This window comes from Anolis sagrei, chromosome 3 (genome assembly GCF_037176765.1).
Source record: "Anolis sagrei isolate rAnoSag1 chromosome 3, rAnoSag1.mat, whole genome shotgun sequence".
NCBI classification, from domain to species: Eukaryota; Metazoa; Chordata; class Lepidosauria; order Squamata; family Dactyloidae; genus Anolis; species Anolis sagrei.
This window is the reverse complement of record NC_090023.1, coordinates 29,704,467-29,731,623: the sequence shown is the minus strand read 5'-3', so window position 1 is coordinate 29,731,623 and position 27,157 is coordinate 29,704,467. Positions and strand designations below refer to the sequence as shown.

The 27,157-nt window shown below is 40.3% G+C and overlaps 1 protein-coding gene and 1 long non-coding RNA gene across 5 annotated transcripts in view; both read left to right on the top strand.

The window, feature by feature from the left end:
* Positions 1-27,157, top strand: part of SPATA13 (spermatogenesis associated 13) — a 237,369-nt gene that overhangs the window by 124,714 nt on the left and 85,498 nt on the right. The gene's annotated exons all lie outside the window — the stretch shown is intronic.
* Positions 25,468-26,350, top strand: LOC132772137 (uncharacterized). Its single transcript, XR_009631143.2, has 2 exons — positions 25,468-25,758; positions 26,058-26,350. It is a non-coding gene; the product is annotated as an uncharacterized lncRNA (long non-coding RNA).

Sequence of the window (27,157 nt, the reverse complement as noted above, 5' to 3'; positions counted from 1 at the left end):
CTGCTATGCGTTATCAGACACGGTTGTGTGCAGAGATAGCTTCAAATTGGTCTTCCGGTGGCATGTAACAGATAGGCTATCTTTTGTTAAAACAAGACCCAGATATACTGTCCAGCTTTTGCTTGCTCATTTGGCCATGTCGGTGGTGCTACCAAATCACTGCTCAAGAGGTCAATTTTTAGAAATGAAGACAAAACATAATTCTTAACAGCTGCTTGTTGTTATACAATGTAAGTGACATAAACATTCTCTTATTATAAGTTACTTTCTTAATTAATTTCCTCCCTAGTAAAATAGAGGAGTGAAAGGTTTCATAATATAGCTGTCCCAATTGCACTGTTAGCCTTTATCTTAAAGGCCTTAGGTTAGCACTTTACTGTGTGGTTTAAATGTTTCCACAGCATCTCCTACGTGTTTATCTTTTACTTGTCTCAGCAGTTAAGTACCAGTAGTTAAATCCCAAGACAGGAAAATAAAGGATTTTATTAAAAATAGAATCATGGCAAGTTGAAGACAGAATATATAGACGGGTTGGCAAACAGAACGTGTAAATAGTTTCAGGTCATACAAAAGTGAATATGTAATTGATAACCAGCCTTCCCAAGCCTGGTACTTTCCAGATACATTGGTCTGCAACATATTTGATAATATGTGCAGTCTTAACATATGTAGAGGTGACTAGTCTGGGAGCAGCTGGCATTAACTATGACATGCCATTGTTTACCAGGCCCCCCGGTATGTATTGCACTACATCCCATGCCTTAGTCCCATGGTTGCACCTTTGCACTTAACCCATTCCCTTGCCCATTGTTTACAGCCTAGCCATGGTTACAGCAGCTTACCGCCAGATGAGCACTGTTTTAATTGAGTGTTAAGTTGTTGTTTTATATGCTTATTTGTTTTGTTTTATTGCATTATATATATTTTATGCTCTGTTTTTAGGCACTTTTGTGACATGTGTAAGCTGCCCCGAGTCCCTTCAGGGAGATGGTGGCGGGATACAAAAATAAAGTTATTATTATTATTATTATTATTATTATTATTATTATTTTCCTTTTATAGGCATTTGTCAAATGCATAAATCACAGCCATAAGTCAGATGTTTAAATCCATAACATTGAAACCCATATATTATTCTTAAATCATAGGACTGTGGACTGGCACCAGGTTTGACGGTGACTTAAGGAAGGTATTGTTAGCTAGGGACACCACTCACAGAAAACCTTAGCCTGCCTCCAAGCTTTCAGAAACCCCAACAAGCTCACCATTACCTCATTTTCCTCTCTTTTCCCTTCAAAATGGTGACAGTGAACGACTCAAAACTACATGCTCTCAATTTCATGCTCTCAGATTGCCCATGGGATGGTTTAGGGGTAAAGGACCTGCAGAGTTGTACAGACCTGGAAGAGATAGATAAAGCTTCCATGATTGCATGCACTATGTTCCTTATCATTCACAGAAGCATTGGGTATAAGAAAAATAGAAAAATAGAGAAAAGTATAAGTATAAGAAAAATAGAGTTTATATTTATTCTTATTTGTATCTTATATTTCTTCCATCTGCCACTGGCCTGGCCCGTCTGTCAAAATTGAATCCAGACAAGACAGAGGTACTCCTGGTTAGTCGCAAGGCCGAACAGGGTATAGGGTTACAGCCTGTGTTGGACGGGGTCGCACTCCCCCTGAAGACGCAGGTTCGCAGTTTGGGTGTGATCCTGGACTCATCGCTGAGCCTGGAACCCCAGGTTTCGGCGGTGACCAGGGGAGCATTCGCACAGTTAAAACTTGTGCGCCAACTGCGACCGTACCTTGGGAAGTCTGACTTGGCCACGGTAGTCCACGCTCTGGTTACATCCCGTCTTGACTACTGCAACGCTCTCTACGTGGGGTTGCCTTTGAAGACGGCTCGGAAGCTCCAATTAGTCCAACGGGCGGCAGCCATGATACTAACCGGAGCGGGGCGCAGGGAGCATACAACTCCTCTGCTGTACCAGCTCCACTGGCTGCCGATTCGCTACCGGGCCCAATTCAAAGTGCTGGCGCTGGCCTTTAAAGCCCTAAACGGTTCTGGCCCAACTTATCTATCCGAACGTATCTCGGCCTATCAGCCCACCAGGACCCTAAGATCTTCTGGGGAGGCCCTGCTCTCTATCCCGCCTACTTCACAGGTGCGGCTGGCGGGAACGAGAGACAGGGCCTTTTCTGTGGTGGCCCCTCGGCTTTGGAATGCCCTCCCCATAGAGGTGAGATCAGCCCCTTCGCTGATGGTATTTCGAAAAAGGTTGAAGACATGGATGTTTAAACAAGCATTCGATTAATCTGGTGCAACGAAACTGATGAACAAGGATTGGTTAATCACAGACGACGAAATTGGATTGCGACTACAATTAAGAGATGCATTGGATTATTATTGGTGGCCCAATAATATTGTGTATTGTGTATGTGTTTTTATGCTTTTTAATGGAATATTGCTGCTTGTCGTTGTGTTGTAAACCGCGTTGAGTCGCCGATTTAGGCTGAGAAACGGCGGTATATAAGCACAGTAATAAATAAATAATAAATAATAAAATTTAAAACACAACACATCCAAAAGTTTGTCCCTGTCTGATACAAGAGAGGAGATTCCATCTGAATATGAGGAAGAACTTCCTGACTGTGAGAGCTGTTCAGCAGTGGAACTCTCTGCCCCAGAGCATGGTGGAGGCTTCTTCTTTGGAAGCTTTTAAACAGAGGCTGGATGGCCATCTGTCAGGGGTGATTTCAATGCAATATTCCTGCTTCTTGGCAGGGGGTTGGACTGGATGGCCCATGAGGTCTCTTCCAACTCTTTGATTCTATGCTTACATACACACGTGCGTGCACATACACACACACACACATACACATTATATAATATATAATATACTATATAAACATTTATTGGGGCTCCTCGAGAAACTCTTGCTTCAAAAAGGGCTCAGCGGCTGAAAAAGTTTGAGAACTCCTGACTTGGAAGTCTCTCATTCATTGGATTGCCATTTGTCGAAGTTGACTTGAAAGAAGTTAACAACCACAACAATAAATGCTGCCTGAAGTAAAACAGAATTGTGTGTGGGTGGGTGGGTGGGGGGAATCATCGCAGCCTCCCACAGTAATGGCTGTGACACCTGGCCATAAAACAAAGTATGAGGAGATTGGCCTGTGAACTTCCTTAGTATTTGTGTCCTTATACCAGATGGAGAGCTTTGTTGCATCACAAGAAAAGCCACACAACATGTTTCAGATTCCTGCCCTCATTGTGCTATGGACACATAAGGAGAAACTTTTTCTGTATTGTTGTCTTGTTAGATGGAAGCAAAAGTTCTCCTTTTTTGAGAACTGATACTCATTGTTGAAATGAGGAAATATGGACCAGTCTCTTAAGAGAAAACAGCTTTGTCAAAATATATCTGGCAATCCTGCTGACGTAAAATGGCATCTCCATTTGATGTTAGTTTGAGGTTCAAATTTGCTTCTTTGGCCACTGTTTGAGAAAATAGATTGCACCCTAATTAACCTGAATTTAGTAAAGGGAAAGGAGTCCTTTATGAGAAAACCCACAACTTCCATTGGTCAATAGTGACATCAGAGGCAGCCTTTGTCATTCTTCTGCCTCTTTGTTCTCTTAATGGTAGACTTGATGCTTTGTTCCCTCTTAAGGACAGAACTGTAAAAGAACTCATCAAAAACAGCAGCCCCTGAAGCTTGTGGTCTCAGTCTCAAACTGTGTCCCAGTCATTTAGTTAAGTGATTGGTCACAGAAGCAAGAAGAATGGTTAATATGCAACACCAGTTCTCATATATATTCATAGCTTGCCTAAAAAAAAATCCTCTGTATTGAGAGCACTGTTCATTGAGATTATTTTTGCATCGAGTAATAATTTCCTCTCTGGCAAGTGATTTCCACCATGTTTGGAAGCCCATGTTCCTCCATGGGTCACAATTTCTTTTGCCCCAGATAACATCTGTGGTGATCATTCCACAATGTTTTGCTTCCCCAGATGAATGAGAACAGAAAGTGAACAGGAAGTGACTTCTGCTCACTTCTTGCTAAAAAGAGGGTCTTTTGAGGGACTAAAATAGCTTAGGGACACCCTAAAACATGGTGAGGATGCGTCCATGTCTTCTAGAGGAAATTGGAATCAATTTTAGGCTGAAAAAGCCCCTCTTGTGAGAGTCCTCGCGGGAAGGCGTGGGGCTGAAAGAAGGGCTTCTTTTAACCCACACGCCTTCCTGCCAGGACCCTCACCTCTCCGCACAGCAACCCGGCTCTTCTTCCTCTCCTCCTTTCTTGGTGTAGCGCACACCTTCCTCTTCTCTCTTGCGCAGCACGAACCTCCCTCTCCTCCTCTTTCAGCACAGCAGGCACCTTCCTCTCATCCTCTCTCAGTGCCAATCTTTCCCACTTTTCCTTATTCATATACGCACAGCATAGTTAAAATAAACTATGGTGATTATTGGAAGGATACGTAAGCACATTTACATTGAAGAAGGTTAGAATAATGATTTAATCAGAGTTGGACAGTCTTATCTTATACGACAGTTCTATGTAAATATTCAAAAACATTTAATCTACTGATGCCTCAATTAATGTAACATTACTGGTATCTATTTTTATTTTGAAATGTACCAGTAGCCGCTGCAGTTCCCACCCTAGGGTTATACTTAAGTCAATAAGTTTTCCCAGTTTTTTGTGGTAAAATTTGGTGTCTCAGCTTATATTTGGGTCAGCTTGTACTTCAGTATATATGGCATTTATTTAGTAGACACACCTCAGTGTCCCTCCAGACTCTCCTGGGGGAGCCTTCCACAATTGTTCATCCCTGGACTATTACATTTAAATCTTGGTGGGAATGTGTACCAGAAAACAAGGGAATCTTGCTACATCCTCGTCACCTTTAGAACAGTGAAAGATTCCAATGGCAGCTTTTATAGTTTGGATATGAATACATCTTTCAACCATTCATTTGTACAGTGTACATATATCCTGTACTTTGGCCATAGGTTCTCATGGAGACAGGCATTATGGAAAAGCCATCCAAGAGAGACACATGTATAAACCTCCACAAAAATTACAGTAGGATAATTACGTATTCCCCAGTGAAGAGGAAAATTTTGGCATGGCTTGCAGAAAGGCTTGACACCTCCAAAACAATGTTGTGCTCTTAATATTATATGATGTAGAGTGGGTGATTAAAATGCCAGCCAAAGAAAAACAAAAATGGAAGTAACTATCTGTTTTTGAAACCTTTAAAAAATGTTAAGGAGTGCAAGTGTAACCAGTTTAAATGGCAAATCACCTCCTCCTCTTTTATGTAATCTTCTTCTTTGGTGTCATCCTCCTCTTTTTATTCCAGGGGGAAAAAAACATAGTCCTAGACACTCAGGGAATATTACACAGAACGATGTTGGAGAGTCACAAAAAACCCTCCAAAAAAACAAAAACCCAGGTCTGTACATTGGCTCTTCTAGTTTGTAATTTTGTTATACACACCTTTGAGCCAATTCTGATCTGTTGTGACCTTATCACAGAGGTTTCTTGGGAAGATCTGTTCAGAGCCTTCCTCTGAGGTTGAGAGACTGTGACTTGCCCTTGTCCAACATTCAGCTATTACTCCACACTGGATCCAGCTTACAGTAGAAATTCATCATAAAGTATTTTTATTCTAGTTATATTCATGTCAGCAGTCCATTTGTTTGCATTACTTATCCTGCCAGTCATTTCTTACTTATCCCAATACGGAGAGCAGAAATAGGAGACATGTCGCAGGATTACTCATTCCCTATCAGCAGGATTACTCATTCACACTTTTGAGCTTGGCCTTTTAAATAAGCAACCTGCTCATCTATATTGGAGCCCAGAAAAGGAACAGTTCATTGACGTACAAAGTTCAGTACCCAAACAACACCAGGAAAACAGGAGAGAGCTCTCAAATAACCCCCATCCACCCACTTTCAATAGCTCCCTCTGTTCCTCTCCTCCTTTTTGCTGTTTGGTGCAGCCTTCTTTAACGGCACGGAACAAGCAAGCTTTTCACCCATCTTACCTTCGCTTTGTCTGTTGCAGACTAATTGGCCTGTGATTCCAACTCCGCAAACATGTGTTTGCAAGAACAATAAAACGTGACAATAAAAGCTGCAGTATAATTGCAGACCACCTCATATTCATTCTGGCTCTTCTCAGGAAATGGGGCTGCACCAAAACATGTCACCAACTATGGTGCATTAGATTGCTTTCTTAAAATAGCATCACCAAAAAACATCACTTAGATATGACTGGCGTTATATAGGTAAACATTATGAGCAACTTAACAACCTGACATCTTTTTGTTTTGATCTTTTTTGTGGCTTATCTTAAATGGAGGAAATACAGCTACTTCTGAGAAATTTGGGGTTAAGCATTCATAACACCCTGTTAACCCTACTATTGTCCATATATATTTATACTGCCCACAAAGACACTGCAGTTTTACACCACTTTAATTGGCATGGCTCAATGCTATAGAATCATGGGAGTTGCAGTTTTGCAAGGTCTGTAGCCTTCTCTGCCAAAACTACCAATCCCAGGAATCCAAGCAGTGAGCCAAAGCAGAAGTGATGCCACGCTGCAGTAATTCACCAAAAGTTTCTTGAAGATTTGTCTTACTTCAGTAGCAGTCTCCCATCAGGGAGAGTGAGGCAGTTGTCCCAGCCAACAGGTTCTGGATTTCATGAAAGGGTAGCAAGCTGTTATTTGCTTTGCTATTATTGTATTTCTATTGCCAGGGAGAGTGAGGGAGATCCCTATGGGAGTTTTTCTGATTCTGCCTGGCAGGGTTACTATGTACCCTGACTTGCACCATTTGTTCCTTTGCTTCAGGCAGAAGTGTGACTTGGCATGACCACGCTAGAGCTTTTTTATGTTTCTATTATTCAAATGTTCGGAATGGCTTTCCAATTAAAGTGCATATATCACTATATAATCCAGAACTATAACTGCAAAATTGAATGGAGCTAAAGTCCCTACTTTGCTACCCCCCAAAACATAGTTAGAAGTCTCTCTCTTTGTGTGTAGGTAGTATCTTCAAGTTGCCTGTGGACTTCTGGTGGACCCATACATTTCACAGGTTTACATAAGCATGGAAGACTTGAGGCTGGTTTTGCCAATCCCATCCAAGTATTAACTGGGATTGACCCAGCTGAGCTTCCAAGATTGGATGAGATCCATTGTCTTTAGGTTATCTAATACACAAATCTAAAAGGACCCATCAGACAAGCAAAGATAAGTTATTTATTGAGAGCTCTCTTTTTGAAAGTCTCTCGGAAACAAGTACCATAGCTAAAAATTGCTTCAAACTATTTGATAAGTAAGCTGAAATAGGGGGGAAACTGGGAGGAGATGATAGAAACTGGGGTGTTGTAAAAGCAGCTGAAAAAGTGGGGTAATAGAAGATTAATTGGGGGTGTCTCTTCCAAATTGGGACCATTGGATGGTATATGTAAGTGGTCCCTGGACAAAGCGGTCCCTGGCCCAAGTGGTTGTCCCTGCAGTGGGACACCAGTGTTCCACAAAAAGTAAAATATGGTCCGCACCTTCGTCATTGCTACACCATTGCAACGAAGGTGACTGGTCTTGTGAAACCCTCTTATAGTGCCAAGACTTATTAAATATGGTTTTCTGTGGGTGAGCAGATGGCAACTACTGGATGGTATATGTTATGTATCAGAAACTAGATCTGATGTGGTCTATCCAATGCAAGTTTCCAAATCAGCATCCCAAATAACCAAACCAAATCTAAAGTTGACCAAAAACTGATTCGTAACCCTTTTGGTAATAATGTTGGAGAGTGGTCCTTGGTCAAGTGGTCCCTGGTCAAAGTAGTCCCTGGTCAAAGTAGTCTCGAGTCAAAGTGGTCCCTGGCCATGTGGGCCCTGGCCACGTGGTCCCTGGCCAAAGTTGTACCTGGTCAAAGGGGTCCCTGGTCAAAGTAGTCTCTGGTCAAGTGGTCCCTGGTCAAAGTGGTCCCTGGTTAAGTGGTCCTTGACCAAAGAGGTCCCTGGTTAAAGGGGCCCCTGGTCAAAGGTCCCTGGCCCAAGTGGTCCCTGGTGAAAAAAAGGTTGGGAACCACTGATATAAAGTGAGTAGATACAAGGCATCGCCCCATATTACTAGTGGACTTCTTCAGAGTATGGATAATATCCTTATCAGCGGCTGCATTTTATATCAGGGAAGTCAAGGTCCGATGTGCCCATGGTGCTGTCAGAGCCATGCCATGCTACTTACTTTCAACCAGCACAAAGTTCAGCTAGACATCTCTTATTATTAACTGAAGCAACATAAGTATCCTTCAGTTGAACAAGAGAAGGTGTTTCTCTTATTTCTTGTATAAACAAGTGTGGGTTAATCCAATGTGTGAAACAATAATTCTGTCCTCTTGCATTGAGATACTGGAACAACCATATTAATTTGACACTATGATTGAAATGAATTATAAATTATGCTAGGTTTAGGCCCAAGTTTTTGAGAGTGTGTTGCGCATGTTTAACTTGGACACACAGATTTTCATTTCCATGTTATGTATTAACTTAGGTTGCAAATCTGTGCAGTGTTTAATACTACTGGCCTCCTAGGCTTTCATTAACTTTCACATCTGAACCAGTTAATGCCCAAATAACAGTAAAGGTTTAATGATCAGAAGCAAGGTAGTTGGGAGCCTTGGGGAAAGGGAATAAGAAATAACATGCAGCATCCTTGTTGTTGTTATTATTATTTGCTGTTGACATTGTTGTCTTTGTGAAATAGTTCCATATGTTGTTTGGGACCTATTATAAAAAGCAACCGATTTATTATTTTACAATTACCTGTAAACATTAAGACATTGGCAGGTAGATCCATAATTTTTGATAAATTTGCTCTGAGAAGTGTTGTTGTTGTTGTTGTTGTTGGGACTGCTGGTGGTGTAGTGGGTTAAACTGCTGAGCTGCTGAACTTGCTGACCGAAAGGTTGGCAGCTTGAATCTGGGGAGCAGGATGAGTTCCTGCTGTTAGGCCCAGCTTCTGCCAACCTAGCAGTTTGAAAACATTCAAATGTGAGTAGATCAGTGGTACTGCTTCTGCGGGAAGGTACTGGTACTCCATGCAGTCATGCTAGCCGCATGACCTTGGAGGTGTCTATGGACAATGCCGGCTCTTTGGCTTACAAATTGAGATGAGCACCACCTCCTAGAGTTGGACCTGACTAGACTTAATGTCAAGGGGAAAGCTTTAACTTATTATTATTATTATTATTATTATTATTATTATTACCCCGCTGTATCTCCCCCGAAGGGGACTCAAAGTGGCTTAACGTAAAAGTATCAGCATAACCATTTAAAATAGACAAATATATGAACATTAAAACAGAATTAAATATAAACAGCATTAAAACAGTATTAAAAACAGATTAAAATTCCCAGTTAAAAACCATTAAAACAACACTTCTGTTGTCAAACTTCACTAGTAAATCAATGAATTTTGGATGTGTGTGTGTGTAACTGCACTAATTTATAGCTTTCTGCATAGCCATCAAGTAGGGAAGTTTTTTATTCTTATTCCTGTTTCTAGGGAGATGTTTAAAAATATATCCCTTTCAGGCTTTCCTGGCAACCAGAAGCTTTCAGGCTTTACTTGCCAAGTGGCTAAATCTTTGCACCAAAGCTCAAATTTCCTTGTGTCCCTAAAATACCTGAACTATTCAAGGGGACAATCTCTGTTTTAAAGGGTAAGTATGAACAGTCCCAATTTTTGGATTTTCAGGTAATTGGGAAGGCTTGCAAAATATGTGTGTGCCACATTTCAAGACACAAGCTTACTGTGCCTTTAAATGCCCTTAAAGATGTTTAAACACACACTTCTCACCAAGTGGGTGAAGTCTAAGAACGAATCAAGCCTGTCCATCCCTATATATATGCATTACAATATAATTTGTAATCATCATAACCCTACGACAAAGTTGGTAGTTTTGTTTTGGGGTGGTTCTAATGGTTTTTATTAATTATTATTATAAGACTTTTCTACAGCAGAATATACAGTAATGAGCAAAGCATTTGCTTCCAAATTTGTTTCATACATATAAATCCTATCATCAATAAAATGTAAACAACCCCCCACCCCCAATGGAATATTGTTGGGAATGTGCATCTTCACTCTTCCTCCATGCTCTTTAGTGAGAAGTGACCTTACACACATTTACTCACAATCAGGATTGTGCAATCTGGGTAGACCATGAGCCATTCGGTGTCCTGAATTTCGGTGGGAGTTCTGATCCATTTTTCGGGAGCCTCCCGGATTCAGGAGGACAGAAATCCATTTTTGTTTTGGAAAGCCAAAAGATTTGTTTTCTATCCAGCCCATTGGCGGCAATGGGGAGAGGGGACTTCCCAGCTCCTCTTCCTGTCATTTAAGGCATTGTTTGTCCTTATAGCCTTCATTAAGACCTGGATTAAAAGCATCAGAGTTAAGATACCACTCTTACTGTGATCCTTTCCCTTCTGTCTATAGAAAAGACCTGAGTTTAACAAAAGGGCTTAAGAAACCCACTTCCTGGGATTTTTTTCCCTTCTAGTGGCCAAAGAAACCAAAAGCAGCTGTTTTCGATAGACACTGTTCTCTTGCGGCCAGTAAAAAAAATGGTGGTGGAGCCCATGCCGTTATGGGCTTCCGAACAAGCTGAAGGCAAATGTCCAAAACAAATCCGTGCACAAGCCTACTCAAAATACCCTAGCACTGCTAAAATGAATATTTTACATTTGTATAGACATCACTGTTTTTTATGTATGCCAGCAATGATATGAAAATAGCTTGTACTTTATGCAACAATTATGCATGGATATTCCGAACTGCATGGGTATCTTGCACAACACATGCATAAGGTATGGATGATAGGTTCATGCTCTTAAGGTCTGGATAGATTTTCTTGCTTTGATTGAGCCGTGGTTCCTTGAAGAATGCTTCAGTGTTTATAAGGGGAAAGGGTCTTTTCTGTATTTGTTTATAATGTTTGTTGCCAAAAACTTGCAGCAATCAACCAGTCCCTCTGTAAGCATTGGAAATATAATTAGGTATGTGTCCAATTTAACTTAAAGGAACATGGTTGCTGCTCTGATTTGCTCCTGTAAACTCATATTTGAAAGTTAAAAGAACAAAACATTCAAGAAGATTGGCATTACAAAATAGTACTTAAAAGAGATCCATTATTTCCTTTGTAACATGGGCATTGAAGCAAGTGGCAAAGCCTGAAGTGATTTTGATAGATCCAGAGGTGTCATCATAATAGAGAGAGAGAGGTGTTAACTTATTCCTTCTCTTCCAAAACTTTTCTGGAAGAAAAAAGCTGTCATTGCTATGTTAAAACAGTGTGCTCAATTTCTAATTTGTTTCCCATAGGTATGAAATTTCTTCTGCTTTGAGCTAGAATATGCACCCCTTATTAAATGGATTTGTTTTTTTTAAAAAAAAAATAATAATCAGATAATCTTGTGGCACTTTCAAGACTCACAGCTATATGTAGCATTTAGTTCTTGTGGAGTAAAGATTACTTTATAGGATGCATGAAGTGTTACTTCGGTTGAGTGGGTGGATATGGGAGTGTAATCAGTGGGTTCCCAGGAAATTGAAATGCAAGAAGTACAAGCAGTGATATTTACCTTAAAAAAAACAGTTGCCAGAAGCAGTTTCCTTCAGCTCTCTCTCCAATGGCCAAAACAGGGACAAAAGCTTTTTATCAGCATAAGTTGATCAGCATTTTTCTGTAACTACTCAGTTAATGTTTGCTAATGGCCACATCAAGGAGTCAGGTTGGCTGGGGGATTCTGGAAGTTGTAGTAAAATAAAAAGGCCACTTGTGGACTTAACTCTACTTAAGATGCCCATGCCTTTTTATTTACTTAAAATATTTTCTATTTTGACTTCAATTTTTGTTTTTAAAAAACTATTTTGGTGTAAAGTTCAAATTTTGTTTATTTATCGTATCAGAAGTGAACCAAGAATACAGTTGTAATATATTTAAAAAGCACAATGTTAAAAAAAACTTGTCATTTTGACCAGTAGCTGGCCACTTGGAGTGCATCTGGTGTTGTGGCTGTGTTGTAATAGGTGGTCTGTGGTTTGCTGTTCTCTACACTCAACATGTCATGGACTCTACTTTGTAGCCCTATTTTTTAAGGTTAACTCTGCATCTCGTGCCAAAGTGCAGTCTGTTCAGTGCCTTCCGAGTCACCCAGTCTTCTGTGTGCCCAGGGGGAAGTCTCTAATTTGGTATCAGCTACTGATTGAGGTTCCAGATTTAGCCTGCCACTTTTGGCCTCTCGCTTGCTGAGGTGGCCCCGAGAGTATTTCTGTAGATCTTAGAAAACTATTTCTTGATTTAAGGCACTGGCGTGCTGGCTGATATCTGAACAGAGGATGGGCCGGAGATGTCACTGTCTTGGTCCTTTCATTATTGGCTGCTACTTCGTTTCGGATGTCAGGTGGTGCAATATTGGCCCTGGAATTCAACACAGAAGTTACTGTTTTGTAACAGATTTCCTATGAAGTGGGTGAGGTGGTAGTCCTTTGTAATATTACAAGTTTTTTCTCAGGAGAAGATGATTTACAGTGTCATAAGCTGCTGACAGGTCTATGAAGGCAGCTCCTGTAATCTGCTGCTTTTCAAAACCATCTTCTTTGTGCTGTCAGGTTCAACACTTGCGCAGGTTTTGCCTTTCCTGAAGCTAGCTTACTGTGGAATCATACATCGTTCAATTTTTTCCATAATTTTATGCAAAATAAGTCTCTCCAGAACTTTGTAAAATGGCACAACAAGGAGATTGGTCTATAGCTTTTTCGATCATTGTGGTCTTTGCCTGGTTTCAATATGACTATGACTCTTGCTTTTCTCCAGGTTTTAGGGATCTGACAGGATGCAATGCAGTTGTGCATCTGCTTCAGCAGCCAACACCTTGCTTTTGGACCAGAGTTCTTAATCTGTTCCATCCTGTTCCATTGGTTACTGCTATTTAAAGTTTAAATACCAGAAACCAATTAAAAATGGACAAGACTGCAATAACATTTGCAAAGTATAGTGGGGCTTTGTTAATCACTGTGGTTTGATATCCAGGATATCAAAATCTAATGATGCTGTACTCCCACTATATACAATAATGTAATAAAACGATGTTCATTATTTAAAATGACAAAATCAAGATTTATCTTTATTTATTTATTTTTAAAAATACCCGCTATGGCTGTTTGAATTGGTGGATGCAGAATTCATGGAGGTTGAGGGCCAACTAGAAGTATTCACAAACATAGCAAACCAGGTACAGAATAAAATGTACAATGTATTCAAAACACTGAGGCTAGATCAGATGGGCAATTATGCAATAAGTTTTATAAAAAGGAATCCAATTCCGAGTGTTCATTTTATCCATCTGGAACCACAGAATGTGAAAGTCCAAACAAATCCAATATACCTCATGCTGCACCAAAGGCATCTTGGGAGTAGTGTGGTTATATTTAGAGGGAACAAAGCAATTGCCATAAGTGGAAATCAGAAACATCTCAACCGAACTAGTGATTCTTTGTTGAATTTTCTTTGTAATAAAATAGGTGTTTTATCTGCATTTTAAAGCACATTGTTTTAAGTACTTTTCAGAGAATGCTCTGTATATACAGTAAGCTTGTGCATTTGGGGTAAGATTTGACTCATTTCATGTCCTGGCTTTTGGTGGGGGCCCCGATCTGTTTTTTGGAAGCCTCCTGAAATCATAAGGATAGATATCTGTTTTCCCTCTCAGGTGCTGAAATATCAGTTTTCTATTTGGGGGGGGGGGGGGGACTTCCCTTCCCAGGCTCCCCTTCCTGTCATTTTAGGCATTTAAGCTATTTAGAGGAGAGGTGCTCATCTGCAGGCAGGTGCGTGCTTTAAGGAGTCTTCTTACCTGTTTCTTACTCAAGAGGAAGCAGTTGGCTACAGGCACGCACACACGCTTTTTGTCCCTGCATGCCACATATGCACTCTTTCCAAGATAATGAGGCAAGTTCTGTTTCTATACTCTAAAGAAGATGCTCAGCTGCAAGCAGGCACGTGTGCTTCGTGGGCCTGCACACTACACAAACACTCTTTCCAAGACAGGGAGGCTGCTCACAAAAAGTAGGTGAGTAGCTCCCGCTTGCTTTAGTGTAGAGCTGATTTTCATACCAGGAGGGGTCTTCCCATTACGTGCTCCTGAAAGTAACGAACGTAACGAAAAATGGATGATCCGAAGGAAAACAGTTCCGTGCACAATCCTAATATACAGGAACACAAGTTCGCCCTAATGATTTGTCTATTGAGAAGCTCATCTGGATATTCATTCTTCTTGCATTCTCACCAGTTAGTTTAATAAGTAATTAGTTACCATGACTACCGTAGGTCATAGGCATGTATAGGCCAACCTCATCTACCCTTTCCCCCTGAAAATAAGACCTGCTTTGAAAATAAGCTCTAGCGTGATTTTTCAGTAACCTTACCTTGACAAATGGATATTTTGACCTAGGTTTTTTTAGTTGATTTTTTGACTAAAATTTCTAGAGTTCTATTATTTATTTATTTGCTTCATTTATATCCCGCCTTTCTCACCCCCGTAGGAGGACTCAAGCTGGCTTACAACTCTGGCAAGATTCAATGGTACTTAAAACATAGTTATAAATCCTATCCCATATATTAAAATCAGTTAAAACAGTTAAACAATAAAACACATAGAATAATAACAGATTAAAACATGTAAAGTACATGATTCCATTCATATGTAACCCTTGCTCATAATCCTTATTCAGGCTGTGTTGAAACAGTAATAATTCATTCTGCAAACGCTTGTGTACAGAGCCATGTCTTACCTTTTTTTCTGAAAACCAGAAGAGATGGGGCCTGCCTGGTGTCACTGGGGAGGGAATTCCACAATTGGGGGGCCACCACTGAGAAGTCCCTGTCTCTCATCCCCACCGATCACGCTTGTGAAGGTGGTGGGACCGAGAGCAGGGCCTCCCCAGCCAATCTTAAAGCTCTTGTTGGCTCAAAGAAGGAGATGTGTTTGGACATCTTTCCTTCTATCACATTCTACATAAGGATATCGGATAATTACTGATAACAATGTTAAGAATACCCAAAGTAGCCCTTTTCTTTAGCACATAGACTTCAAGCTTTCCCTCTGCCACATTCTCCTACTTCACATGATGTATGTAACCTACCCTAACCCTAATCTGTGTGATGCATGTTGCATAAGCAAAGACAGCCATGACTTGACATCTTTTATGATGTGCCCTCTGTTATACTCACGAAATCTGTCTTGAAGTTTGAATCACCTTGTTAAAATGTGCTTGGGGTTATACAGAGACTTGACGTTATCAAGGATGAGACCATGGCTTTTGACCCTTGAGAAAGTCACACTCTCTCAGCCTCAGAGAAACACAATGACAAACCTCTTCCAAACAAATCTTGTCAAGAAAAGTCTGTGGTAGGGCCACCTTCAGTTGAAAATGACTCAAATTACACAACAAAAATAACAGAAACAGCAACGCAGGTCTAACCTACTAACCTACCCTAACCCTAACCCTTCCACATTCATTGGGGTTTGGGGCACAAGACCCCCGTGAAAGTGGAAAACCATGAGTAAAGAAATGGCTAGTTTTTAAATTTTTACTTCTCTAGGAATTCAGAGGTCTTTCCACAGCAGATGTGGGCAACCTTTGGCCCTCCAGGTGTTTTGGACTTCACCGGTGGTTAGGAATTGTGGGAGCTGAAATCCAAAATACCTGGAGGGCCAAAGTTTGTCAATTCCTGTAATCTACAGTCAACTTCTACTGGAAGCTGAATGTAGAGTCTCATTGGAGGACCAGGAAAATCTTTTAGGGCCCTTCCACACAGCCCTATATCCCAGAATATCAAGTTAGGAACTTCTACATTATCCGAGTGTGGACTTATATAACCCAGTTCAAAGCAGATATTGTGGGATATTCTGCCTCGATATTCTGGGATATAGGGTTGTGTAATCTCAGAAATCTCTGGGTACTTCAGCTTGATTGCAGTAAGTTGACCATAGAATCACACCAGAGGTCCTAGATTTTCTTTGAAGGAACATTTTAATCACATCTGAGAATAATCAGATCTGCATACGTCAAAACTGCAAATGTGAAAGGATGACTGATTGTACATTAACCTTCCTGTTTCTCCTTTTTTTGGTAAAAGCACTCTGAGGTTGGCAGCATGGAGCCCATGAGACCTTTAAAATGTGTTTTAGACCCTTTGTTCCTCATTCCACCCACACTGCCACTATCAAATTGGCTGCCACCACAGTCTGTCCATGAAATCTGTGCTCTTGATGTTTACGTTCTTACATTATCTGCCTCCAGAGTGAAATGTTTCCCTTTTCCCTTACTTAATTTAGGATATTTTTAGTATCTATGGCCAATGCTTCTAGCACTGTTCACTACCTTGAGTGCCATTTGTTCGCAAACAGGAAAGATATACATTTAATTGATAAAACAATTAAATACATTTAATTTATTTGATGTAATTAGTAAAATAAAGGTAAAGGTTTCCTCTGACTAGTCATGTCCGACTCTGGGAGGTGATGCTCATCTCTATTTTTAAGCCAAAGAGCTGGCATTGTCCATAGACACCTCCAAGGTTATGTGGCCAGCATGGCTGCATGGAGCGCCATTACCTTCCTGCAGAAGTGGTACCTATTGATCTACTCACATTTGCATGTTTTCAAACTACTACAAAAGGTTGGCAGAAGCTGGGCCTAACAGCAGGAGCTCACCCCACTCCCCAGATTCAAACTGTCAACCTTTTGGTCAGCAAGTTCAGCAGCTCAGTGGTTTAATCCGTTGTGCCACCAGGAGTAATTAATTAATTAATTTAATGAATGTAAAATTATTCAGTTAAAATCTTAACAACCAGATTAAAAACATAAAGTATTACTATGCATCAGTGAAGACAATAGAATATTTTCTTATAAGATGCATCCAATTTCTTTTCCTATGGATAGAGATAATTTAAAGGAAGCAAGAATTAGTCAAAAGGAGTGGGATAGGAAATGAGAATAAATTAAAGGGTGGCTAAAGGTACAATTGGCTAATCTACCAACTACCCCTTTTCATCTGTAGGAAGTTAGAGATACATAGCTGGCGCTGCTACTTTAAAGAATCTAAGTGGAAGTTTGTATAAACAAAGCAGGCTCTTAGTAACAAAAAAAATGTTTGCTATAAGATTAGAGTAACAACTAGTTTCCATATGGAAGCAAGCGGAAAACTTCTTCCCAATGAGACAAATTCTCTTTGGGATGTCAGTAGTTACGATAGATAAATGGATTGTGAAATAAAAATTCATGTTGAATCTTTACAATCACCTGAAAAATAAAATGTGAATGATAAGTTTGCCGAAATTATGAGTGATCTTTTTAAGAATTAAGTCTAGTGGTAGAGGAGCGGCATTGAAATGAATGGATTTTAAAATCACTGTTTACGTAAGTCCCACTGGCATCAGAGGGTCAAACCCATGACTAAAACTAAGTTTAGTCAATCAATCAATGATTTATTGTGGTCTATGACCAGCACACTATAGAATGGGGCACAGTTGCCCAAGGAAAGGGAATTTAGTCTTAAGAGTACAATTGGTCCTCCATGTTTGTGGGTTTGACTTTTGTAGGTTTGATTATTCATGGTTTTGAATCATCTCTAGGTTCCCCAGTGTGACTGCATAAAGTGATGCTGAAGACTAAGCAATTCCTAGAGATCAGTCACTTCTCAGATTACACCTGGAATACTGTGTCCAGTTCTGGGCGGTGGGCGCCATAATTGAAGGGAGATGTTGATAAGCTGGAATGTGTCCAGAGGAGGGCAACTCAAATGATCAAGTGTCTGGAGAACAAGCACTATGAGGAGCAGCTTAAAGAGCTGGGCATGTTTAGCCTTCAAAAGAGAAGGCTGAGAGGAGACATGATGAGGGCCATGTATAAATATGTGAGTGGAAGTCCTATGAGGAGGGAGCAAGCTTGTATTCTGCTTCCCTGGAGACCAGGACGTGGAGCAATGGCTTCAAACTACAAGAAAGGAGATTCCACCTGAACATTAGGAAGAACTTCTTGACTGTGAGAGCTGTTCAGCAGTGGAACTCTCTGCCCCGGAGTGTGGTGGAAGCTCCTTCTTTGGAGGCTTTTAAACAGAGGCTGGATGGCCATCTGTCAGGGGTGCTTTGAATTCGATTTTCCTGCTTCTTGGCAAGGGGTTGGACCGGATGGCCCATGAGGTCTCTTCCAACTCTGTGATTCTATGATTCTAATATGGAAGCTTCTCGGAAAGGCAACTTCACCCTGTTATGCTGGAAAACTCACGGTGGCACAGTGGGTTAAACTGCTGAGCTGCTGAACTTGCTCACTGAAAGGTCACTGATTTGAAACCAGGGAGTGGGGTGAGCTTCTGCTGTTAGACCCAGCTTCTGCCAACCTAGCAGTTCCAAAACATGCAAATGTGAGTAGATTGAAGGTAACAGCACTTCATGCAGTCATGCTGGCCACATGACCTTGGAGGTGTCTACAGATAATGCTGGCTCTTCGGCTTAGAAATGGAGATGAGCACCACCCCCCAGAGTTGTACACAACTGGACTTAATGTCAGGAAAAACCTTTACCTTTACCTATGCCAGGAAAATGGGGAGTTTCGTCAGGCTGGAGTCCTCAAATCTTGCCTTTAACAATCACATGGAGACTCAAGATTGCCCTTTGTTAAAGTAGAAGAACTCTGCCAAGGAGTAAGAAAACTTGTCACTCTGCAGCACAAGTTGTAGGAAATGCATATAGGAAAGTTGTCATTAAAGTGTTATCCGTACCATGCTACTAATTCTTGTGTAAAGAGAGCCCACATGCTTTGTCCAAGGGAACCTTATTTGGCTCCCTTCCTACTTTCCTTTTCTCAATAAGCTAATATCTGTTTAAACAGGGCTTCTGTTTTTAACTACTTGGGATAGTGCAATGGGTAGGTTTTAATATGTTTAATTGTTTTAAACTGGTTGTTTAATCATTTTAAATTTTGTATTTCAGAATAATTTAACTACATTATTTCATGTAGAGCATGAGTTGCTTTGTTTCCCTTTTGGGAAAAAGCAGGCTATAAATTAAATAAATATGGCACTGTTGCTATGGTTCTATTTATCCTTAGTTTATTTAGTGTAGACCCAGGTTGGTTGCCAGGTTGCAGTACAGAAAAATATCCAGTGGAAGAAATCATGGGTTAAATCCTATTGTTAGTCCCATCTACAGTCAACGCTGGGAATCAATGGGTCTGAAATAAGTGTTGATTCAGCGAGTGCCGTTCTTTCAATGGATATACTCTAGGAGTGGATCTATACTTTAGAATGAATGCAGTTTGACACCACTTTAACTGCTATGGCTGAATACTATGGAACCATGAGATTTGTAGTTTGGTGAGACTCTAGTGCAGGCATGGGCAAACTTTGTTTTGGACTTCTAGGCTGTGTTAGGAATGGTGGGAGTTGAAGTCCAAAATACCTGGAGGGCCAGAGTTTGCCCATGCCTGATCTAGCATGATTTGGCAGAAAAGCCTCTCAGGATTGAGCCATGAGAATTAAAGTGGTGTCAAACCACATTCATTTTTTTAGTGTAGAATAGAATCATCTGAGGCTAACAACTAGCTTTAGCCCCATGGTTTCTGGTTTTTAGAACTAACAGGTTGTAACATAGAATTAATAAGTAAGAGATGGTTTTTTCCTCAAACCATTTCTGATTACCTGTTTTATTTATTTATTTATTTCAAATATTTATATCCTGTCATTTTCAACACCCGGTGGGATGGGACTCAGGGCGGCTTACAACTGGCAACAATTAGATGCCAACAACAAAACAAACAAGAGCAATATACACAAGTTAAACACTGGTTAAAACATTAAATTATAAAATATCCATTAAAATATTATTAACAACAATACAACCACGTCCGAATCCAATACAACATCCAGAGTCCCAGTCTGAGGCCTGTCCATTGTCAAATCTCATGAGTGATTGCAATTGCTAAGCCTGCTACCCGAATGCCTGGTAGCCATGATTTGAGCATTTTTCTAAAGGAGAGGGGAGATGGACCTGACCTAATTTCATTGGAGAGTGTGTTCCACAAGCAGGGGGCCACAACCGAGAAGGCCCTGTCTCGTCCCCACCAATCGCGCTTGCGAGGGTGGCGGGATAGAGAGCAGGGCCTCCCTCAATGGCCTTAAACTCTGATGTGGATCATAGAGGGAGATACATTCAGACAAGTAAGCTGGGCCGGAACCATATAGGGCTTTATAGGCCAAGGCCAGCACTTTGAATTGTGCTTGGAAGTGGACCGGCAGCCTGTGGAGCAGACATAACAGGGAGGTAGTATGCTACCTGTATTCTGCTCTGGTGAGTAATCTTGCTGTGGCCTGTTGGACTAGTTGGAGTTTCCAAACAGTCTTCAAAGGCAACCCCATGTAGAATGCGTTGCAGTAATCTATTCGCGATGTTACAAGAGTGTGGACCACCGTGACCAGATCAGACTTCCCGTTCTCTCCCTATTTCAGTTTTTCAAGACAATGCAGAGCCTTTTCCAAATCTTTATAGTTTAACATCAAAACTTTTGAAACCGTAAGCTGTATTCTGAAGTGTGATTACTTTCTGAAGCACAGATTTCTTACAATGTATTTTTTTTAAATAGTTTCCTGTTGGTATTCAGAATAATGAAAGAGAGAGCACTATGGCAACTCCTTTAAATGTAGTTGTCAAACTACAGTACAAGTGCCAGGAAGTGTTGATTTGACAACTCAGACTGCCTATTAATTTGGAATCGCTAATCCTCTGAATTCCAAAGGGCTTTTGAACACATTAAGCATATTTTCTTCGTTTGGTACTTAGGGACGGGGGGAGAGGGGGTTAGAGACAATAATGTCTCAATTATTTCGGGCTCCATGTTACAATGGTCCATTTTTAACTCTCCTGTTTGCTGTATTTATTTCCTTTTTGTGGGAACAGCACTGATGTTTCCAGAACATTATGTGAAAGGATCATTTTCTTCCGACGCATAGGGGCCTTTCCACTGTGTTAGAATGACGGGCTTTTTTGCAGCCCATGTCTGTACTGTGAAAAACAAGTTACCAAGAACTGAGGAGAGGCACAATCTGCCAAATATTGCTTCTTTGGATCATACAGAGGATTCGGAGAATGAAAAGATGAACTCAGATGTTCCTCTGTGTCTGAAGAAGAGGTTTACGGGCAATTGGCACTGACACAAGTTAGGATATTGGCTCTTTTCATGAAGTATCATTATTGGCTTTCAATTGAAGATATAGAGAAAAAAATATTTTAATAGGTTTGTGGTGTCATGTTAGAATGTCGGATCAGGACACCGCAAGTCCAACGTTCAAATTTTCTCTTAACCATGGCAAGTAACACTTTCTCAGCTTCAGAGAAAGGCAATATCAAACCTCTTCTGAACAAACTATGCCAAGAAAATCCCACATTAACATTTCCTTAGGATGCATCTACATCAGTGGTTCCCATCCTGTGGTCCATGGAAACACCAGTGGTCTGCAAGAGCTAAAATATGGTCTGCAGCCTCACTGTTACTACACAGTTGCGACGAGAGCGACTAGTCTCGGAAAACACTTTTATAGTGCCGAGGCTTATTAAATATGACTTTCTGTGGGCGAGGAGATTGTGACTACTGGGTGGCATATGTTCTGTGTCAGAAACTAGAGCTGATGTTGTCTATCCAATGCAGCATCCCACATAATCAAACTGAATCTGAAGTTGACCAAAAACTGATTCATAATCTTTTTGGTACTAACGTTGGAGAGTGGTCCCTGGTCAAGTAATCTTTGGTCAATAGACACAAGTGGGAGATGGAATAGGCAAGGTTAAGAACACTAAGAAAATAATATTTGATATGTATTTTGAAATAGTGATGGATTGTGATATTATTCTATCTGTGTCTGCAATAAAAACATATATTGACCAGTTGGGAACCACTGATCTACACTGTAGAATTAATGCAGTTTACTTTCCCTGGTTCAGTGCCCTGGAATCATGGGAGTTGTGTTAATTGCAATAACATATGACATGACAGTACAATAACATATATTGCTTTAAATGCCTATTTATGTTTTATCTTGATTGCTTACAATATTTTATATTTATACGTTCGACTGTTGTTTGATTTTGTATTATATTCTTAACATGTTGGAAGCTGCTTTGGGTCCCCACTGTGGGAGAAAAGTGGCATATAAAGAAAGATGTATTATTATTATTATTATTATTATTATTATTATTTTACTGACACAAAAACGCAGTATGTCACAGGAAATGAAACCTATAAACTGGATTTCATATCACAAAATCACAAGTCGAACACTTCCCAAGTGTCTAGGACTGTGTGATGTATTTATTATTAATAGTAATAATCACAGTCTTTAGCTTTCTCTTTCTCTCACCAAATTACAACTCCCATAGACACATGGACTTTGCATTGTACTTCTCACATGTCATTGTTATAAGGAGCCATCTGTATTCATAGCAAATCTGTTCCAATTCTGAAGAACTTACACTGCTTTTTTGTCTTTGTTTGATGGGTTAATACTCCTACTTGGTTCTGATACTTGGTTCTGATGCACAAAGTGAAACTGTACTGGTGGGGAAGATGTCGTGAGACTACTAGTAATATAACAGTTCCTATACTGGTAGGACACTGTCAATGAAAAAGAAAAACTGGAACAGGTGTTGGTGTTGAATTAAGATGGATAAAGTTGCTTGCTGCTGAATTTATTCAGTTCTCCGTGTGTTGTCACGCACTGGGCCTGTGAAAAGGTCTGTAGACAGGACGTGCTCTGCATGCCCAATGGGACGCCAGGGATGCTTCGAATTAGAAGCCCTATAGATTTCCCTAAACAAAGTCTTTAGAAACTTGGAAAGTTTAACAAAGTTCTTTATTAGTGCTTAGGTCTACAATAAATCAAACAAATACTTCAAGGCTTTGAATCAACTGGTGGCTTTCTTAATCTTGCCCACAAGGGACAGGCAACTATCTTCATGAACTGTTTCTTCTCTATCAGGGAAATCCTTGACCTCTACCTGGGCAATCTGTCTTAGGCTCTGCTGGCGTGGGCCCCTACACCCGGTCCAAATTGCGTTATGGCTGCCGCAAGTGGTCCTTACCAAACAGAGTCCTTTTGTAGATTTCCAAGAGGACAGAAGGTCTTCAATTCCCAGCGAAGGCTGGCTGTAAAGCTGTGGGACTGGATTCCCCCAGCAAAAGCTATGCTTCTCTGTAGAGCTGTAGGATTGAATTCCCCCAGCAAAAGCTGTAAAAGACGAAGCTTTCTACAGGTGGAACTGACTCACACCCTGTACGAAAGGCTTCTCTGTGAGAACCAGAAAAAGGGGAGGAACTAAAGAACCTAATGATGATTGATGGGTCATTGGCCCTATAACTGCAAACCAAGGGAAGCCACCTTATTGCAAAATGCATTGAACATTGAAATACATGCAAACACTCAAAGAAAGAAAAAGAAGCTGGAGCTCCTGGTACAGCCATACCAGAACACTCAGTGTGCTTCATTGTTATTATTTGTCATCAAGGTACTATTAAGTTATGGTGATTTCCAACACAGTTCTTACAAACTGAGGGTTGTGCCTTTTTATTGCACCAGTCCATTAGGAATGTGGTTTTCCTCTCTTCCTGCCAGGCATTAATATCTTTGCCCAGTGAGTCATGATATGTCCAAAATATGTTAGCCTCAGATTGGTCATTTCGCCTTCTAGGTTCATGATATTTGTTTTTTTGGCAGGCATTAATATGCATAAAACTTTCTTCCAGCACCACATTTCACATGAGCTAATGTCCTTCCTGTTAGCTTTCTTCTCTGTTCATTTTTTTGCATCCATACATAGATTCAAAAGTACTATAATCTGGATTATTCTGATTTTAGTATTTCTGCTGCCCTTATATCTTTTTATTTGATATTTCCTGTGACAATATAACATTCTCTTAGCAAAAGACATCATCTACGAAAATACCTGATAAATGAAGACAGACAACTGTCATTTTCTGCCCGACAGCCAGTGGAACACATGATTTTAATCAATGACACAGTGATTAAATGCAGAACATATATTGAGATGTGTGGAATGGAGATGCAACTTTGAGCATTTGCAGAATTGTAAACATTTTTTATTCTTTTTTGTAAAAAAAACTTAATTGCACTGAAGTAAAAAGCTCATATTTGTTATAGTAACACTAATAGGTAAAACCGATTCATTTTATTAGTTTTGACCATTAATAATCACATTTAAAAGAAACCTTATAGGCAGTCTTCCCATCATTGCTCTTGTCCTAAGTGGAATCTTTTGCATGGTTCTGTTCCATGCAAAACTTGCCTACTTTGCAACTACCGTTCTTGTTTCCTGCAATTCCCTTCCTGCTAGGCTTCAAATAAAAACTTAGCTTGCATTAAAATGTTTCCAGGCTTTAAATAGTTCTTTATTTCTTGGATGTAAGGATTGGAAAATATCAAAACTATGAGCCAAATGCATGATAAAAGTAACAAGTTGAAGAGAGATGTTGACAAGCTGGAATCTGGAGAGATGTTGACAAGCTGGAATGCGTACAGAGGAGGGCAACTAAAATGATCAAGGGTCTGGAGAACAAGCCCTATGAGGAGCGGCTTAAAGAGCTGGACATGTTTAACCTTCAGAAGAGAAGGGATAGAGGAGACATGATGACAGCCATGTATAAATATGTGAGGGGAAGTAATAGGGAAGAGGGAGCAAGCTTGTTTTCTGCTATCCTGGAGACTAGGATGTGGAACAATGGCTTCAAATTACAGGAAAGGATATTCCACTTGAACATTAGAAAGAATTTCCTAACAGTGAGAGCTGTTCAGCAGTGGAACTGCTCCGGAGTGTGGTGGAGGCTTCTTCTCTGGGGGCTTTTAAACAGAGGCTGAAGGGCCATCTGCCGGGAGTGCTTTGAATGAGATTTTCCTGCTTCTTGGCAGAATGGGGTTGGACTGAATGTCCCTTGAAGTCTCTTCCAACTTTATGATCCTTTGATTCTAAATGCCAAAACGTGCTAATAAGATTGTTGATGATGGACAACTACAATGAAAAGGAGCCTTTCTAAATAGAGACAAACTCTTTACAATTAGCAGCTTACATTGAAAGAATGGATTCTTAGTGATTGTCTTACCAGAAACGTTACAGATGCACTGCCGAAGGACTCCAGATGCAAATATGAGAAGAACTCTACTCGAGTACAATTGGACACCCAAACAGGTAAGCAAGAGAGTTTCTTCCTCTATCTGCCATGCAACTTGCCATGGTTGCAATATTTCTCTCCTATTATTTTGCCCTGTAATAGTTAACCATGTAGTCGTTTTACAGGACTTGTTTTTTTCAATAAATTCACATGTGAGTCTCTTTCACAAGCCAACTTAGGACACTAGGTGCTGTGCAGACAGCACACTGGGGTTATTAAGTACAACCCAGGGAAATCCCCACCATTTATTGGAGAAGTCTATGGGAGACACACAGCCACTTTTGTTGTTCAACACTGAGCATTCTGTTCTCCCTACGAAATCCAGTTCCCAACTACCTGTGAGTCATTCTTTCTTGCAGGACGAGCGCCAAACGTTTGAAAGGAAAAGCAAACAGCATTCACTGCAAAACTGAACATTGGAAAAGTGAGTATTGCCTGAGTGAATTTCCAAATGCTGGCATACAGTCAACTTGCATTTCCTTCCTTCCTTCCTTCCTTCCTTCCTTCCTTCCTTCCTTCCTTCCTTCTCTAGCAATAAAGATATTAGGAATATTTAAGAAAATAGGGATGATGCTTGAAGCACAGGAGGAGATGTTGCTGTTAACCATCTTTCATGAGTATGTATTTGCCAGTCATAAGTGAATATCCATTTACAATACTTGTCTGTTTTAATTTCTGCTTGTTCTTTATGGCTCCCCTTATGTTTGTCTTGTCTCTCCACAGGCAACCAGGTAGCCACTCAACATTCACATTACTGTCACAAGATCTACAGAGACAAATAGACAAGGAAGCAACAGTTAGTGGGGAATTGTTCATGGCAAACAGCAATGCAGAAAGTTCAGTAGTACCCAACAATGCAATGAACTACAGAGAAATTGTACTTGCTGCTCTGTTGTTTGCTAAATCACTCAAATATGCCCAAGAGTCTTATGAGAATTGTCTTTGTCTTGTTGTGATGTTCCTGTGATGTTCATCAGCTTCAAAACTGTTCAATAAAAATGGTGCCTTGTGTTGGATGTCTTTCTGTTCGGCTCATGACTGGTCGATGTCTTCATTGGGCGGATTCACACTGGGAGGTGTCTGGCCCTCCTGCGTTGAAGCATTCTGTGAGTTTGAGGGCTGTTGCAATGTCCTCCTTTCCGTGTCCAAATGTCTCCTTTTTCTTTATCCTTAGAAAATACTTGTTGCCGTAATGCATGCAGCAATACATACCTTTATCCATGTTTGTTTGTGCGTTATGAAAATTATCAGCATTTTGATACTGCAATAGGATTTGAACTCATTTCATGGTTTCAACCAATCATTATTCATATGTAGCTTTTTTTCAAAAATGCAATTCTGGATGAAAGATCTTACGCTTTCTGTGAATTGCAGAGATTCTACAAAATACTCTTTATCATTTTTATTCTTCATCTGCCCAATAGAAAACTTCTATTCAGAGTTGTGAAAGACCATGTGGGATAGTGGTTTTAGTGTTGGACTAGGGACTAAGGGAGACCAGACCTGATTGGCCATGGGAACCACCTGGATGACCTTGGATAACTCATATTTTCCCAGTCTTAGAAGAAGATAGTGACAAGACTCCTCTGAATAAATATTGCCAAGAAAATGCTATGATAAATTCACCATAATAAGTCTACTTGTTTTGGGAAACTAGAATCTCCATAACCTTTTGAAGAAAAATAGCATTCCCCACCATTTGAAAATCACAACCTTTTAAAAAAGTATGATCTTCCAGAGAAGAGCAACCCCCCCCCCCCAAAAAAAACCTTGTTTGAATAAAATGTTCTCATTAGTGGTATACATGTAGTTGGTTTTCAGTT